The sequence below is a fragment of the Orcinus orca genome, chromosome 1, assembly GCF_937001465.1.
Source record: "Orcinus orca chromosome 1, mOrcOrc1.1, whole genome shotgun sequence".
NCBI lineage: Eukaryota > Metazoa > Chordata > Mammalia > Artiodactyla > Delphinidae > Orcinus > Orcinus orca.
Genome location: NC_064559.1, coordinates 56,697,144 through 56,700,762, shown reverse-complemented (window position 1 = coordinate 56,700,762; position 3,619 = coordinate 56,697,144).

The window sequence follows — 3,619 nt, the reverse complement described above, 5'->3', positions numbered from 1 at the left end:
CTGCTGAGAGATCAGCTGTTAACCTTATGGGGATTCCCTTATGTGTTATTTGTTGTTTTTCCCTTGCTGCTTTTAATATGCTTTCTTTGTATTTAATTTTTGACAGTTTGATTAATATGTGTCTTGGCGTATTTCTCCTTGGATTTATCCTGTATGGGACTCTCTGTGCTTCCTGGACTTGATTAACTATTTCCTTTCCCATATTAGGGAAGTTTTCAACTATAATCTCTTCAAATATTTTCTCAGTCCCTTTCTTTTTCTCTTCTTCTTCTGGAACCCCTATAATTCGAATGTTGGTGCGTTTAATGTTGTCCCAGAGGTCTCTGAGACTGTCCTCAGTTCTTTTCATTCTTTTTTTCTTTATTCTGCTCTGCATTAGTTATTTCCACTATTTTATCTTCCAGGTCACTTATCCGTTCTTCTGCCTCAGTTATTCTGCTATTGATCCCATCTAGAGTACTTTTAATTTCATTTATTGTGTTGTTCATCATTGCTTGTTTCATCTTTAGTTCTTCTAGGTCCTTGTTAACTGATTCTTGCATTTGTCCATTCTATTGTCCATTCTATCTCCAAGATTTCGGATCAAACTTACTATCATTATTCTGAATTCTTTTTCAGGTAGACTGCCTATTTCCTCTTCATTTGTTAGGTCTGGTGGGTTTTTATCTTGCTCCTTTATCTGCGGTGTGTTTTTCTGTCTTTTCATTTTGCTTATCTTACTGTGTTTGGGGTCTCCTTTTTTGCAGGCTGAAGGTTCGTAGTTCCTGTTGTTTTTTGTGTCTGTCCCCAGTGGCTAAGGTTGGTTCAGTGGGTTGTGTAGGCTTCCTGGTGGAGGGTACTAGGGCCTGTGTTCTGGTGGATGAGGCTGGATCTTGTCTTTCTGGTGGGCAGGTCCACGTCTGGTGATGTGTTTTGGGGTGTCTGTAGACTTATTATGATTTTGGGCAGCCTCTCTGCTAATGGGTGGGGTTGTGTTCCTGTCTTGCTAGTTGTTTGGCATAGGATGTCCAGCCCTGTAGCTTGCTGGTCGTTGAGTGAAGCTGGGTGCTGGCGTTGAGATGGAGATCTCTCGGAGATTTTTGCTGTTTGATATTATGTGCAGCTGGGAGGCCTCTTGTGGACCAGTGTCCTGAAGTTGGTTCTCCCACCTCAGAGGCACAGCACTGACTCCTGGCTGCAGCCCCAAGAGCCTTTCATCCACAGGGCTCCTTAATTTGGGATGATTAGTTGTCTATTCAGGTATTCCACAGATGCAGGGTATATCAAGTTGATTGTGGAGCTTTAATCCGCTGCTTCTGAGGCTGCTGGGAGAGATTTCCCTTTCTCTTCTTTGTTCTCACAGTTCCCAGGGGCTCAGCTTTGGATTTGGCCCCGCCTGTGCGTGTAGGTCGCCGGAGGGCGTCTGTTCTTTGCTCAGACAGGACGGGGTTAAAGGAGCCGCTGATTCGGAGGCTCTGGCTCACTCAGGCCGGGGGGTAGGGAGGGTCACGGAGTGTGGGGCGGGCCTGCGGCGGCAGAGGCCGGCGTGACGTTGCAGCCTGAGGCGCGCCGTGCGTTCTCCCGGGGGAGTTGTCCCTGGATCCCGGGACCCCGGCAGTGGCGGGCTGCACAGGCTCCCCGGAAGGGCGTGTGGCTAGTGACCTGTGTTCGCACACAGGCCTCCTGGTGGCGGCAGCAGCGGCCCTAGCGTCTCATGTCTGTCTCTAGGCTCCGCACTTGTAGCCGCGGCTGGCGCCCGTCCCTGGAGCTCTCTCAAGCAGCGCTCTTAATCCCCTCTCCTCGTGCACCAGGAAACAAAGAGGGACGTAAAAGTCTCTTGCCTCTTCGGCAGGTCCAGACTTTTCCCTGGACTCTCTCCCGGCTAGCCGCGGTGCACTAACGCCCTGCAGGCTGTGTTCACGCCGCCAACCTCAGTCCTCTCCCGGTGCTCCGACAAAAGCCGGAGCCTCAGCTCCCAGTCCCGCCCGCCCCGGCGGGCGAGCAGACAAGCCTCTCGGCTGGCGAGTTCCGTTCGGCCCGATCCTCTGCGCTGGAATCTGTCCGCTTTGCCCTCCGCACCCCTGCTGCTGTGCTCTCCTCCGCGGCTCCCAAGCTCCCCCACTCCGCCTCCCGAAGTCTCCACCCGCGAAGGGGCTTCCTAGTGTGTGGACACTTTTCCTCCTTCACAGCTCTCTCCCGCTGGTGCAGGACCCGTCCCTATCCTTTTGTCTCTGTTTAGTTTTTTCTTTTGCCCTAACCAGGTACGTGGGGGGTTCCTTGCCTTTTGGGAGGTCTGAGGTCTTCTGCCAGCGTTCAGTAGGTGCTCCGTAGGAGTTGTTCCACGCGTAGATGTATTTCTGGTGTATCTGTGGGGAGGAAGATGATCTCCGCGTCTTACTCTTCCGCCATCTTCCCGGAAGTCCGTCTATCTTTTTTTTATAGGTGAAATCCATGTGAGGGGTAGGGAAGAGGAGATTGGCCATATGGTGATAATTGTTCAAGCTGAATGATTGGCACATAAAGACATTATACTATTCTACTTTTTATGTGCTTAAACATTTTTTGTAATAAAAAGTTAAAATAAAACAAGTCCCAAGTCTCATCCCAGAGTTACTGAATCTCTTCGGGGTTAAGTATAGAAGTCTGCATTTAAAAAATAAACTCCCAAGGTGATTTTGTTATACATTAATGAGGATCACTGCCCCAGACCAAGAAAAGGACTCTGATAGTGAAGTGAATTTCAGACTCCTGCCACAAGGTATGGGAATAGTTTTTGGTAGATGTCCTTTTCATTTCTTATTGAATCACAAAAGTAGTACATCAGCTCTTCTTCTTCAGAGAGATATTTATGGCTCTGCTTGCCTCTTCTACTGCTGAGGAAATTTTCTGATCCTTATATACATATTGTTTGATTTTGTTCTTATTCAGTCTTAAAAGGGTGATTATAATATTGGTTTGATTTATCATATAGGCTTAGTATGATTTGCCTGAATTACTCTGAATTTCAGCCCTGCATAGAACTGTGAAATATAAGAATTTATCTTCTATATCTGTAGTTTCTTCTATTACATCTTTGCTCTCTCTGTGATTCCTTCCTTTCTCAGGTTCCCATTGTCTCTTTTTCTATCTTCCCACTAGTAAAAAAACCACTCAAAAACCGTATGATAAACTCATTTATACAAGATTACTGATTAGAATCATGAAGTGCTCTTCTCAGGGTAAGTTGATTTAAATAGGGCATAGGACTGAAGTCAAAGTTTTAAAAAAAGTATAGTGAAGGATTCTAAGGCATAAGGTAACCTAGTCAGGGAAGGATTTTGGGGTGATGGTGGTGAAGTTCCTTTCAAGACCCTGTAAAATTTTATCACGTAGGTTGTTACCTATTCATCCCATTGGAAGTGTATCCTTAGAAGAGTCAAATAATGCAACTACAGCCTTTTCTTCTGTAACATGCATGGAAAATTTAGCTTTGGCTGCAAGTAATAAAAAGCCAAATTCGACTTTCTTAAGTAGCTAAGAAAATTTATTGGCTCAGGGAAGTTACTAAATCCAGAGGAAGGTGGTAGGTTTCAATCTGGGTTTGAGCTCTTGCACCATGTGTCAGCTTTATCTGCAGGCTGGCTGCCCTTATGGTAGCAAA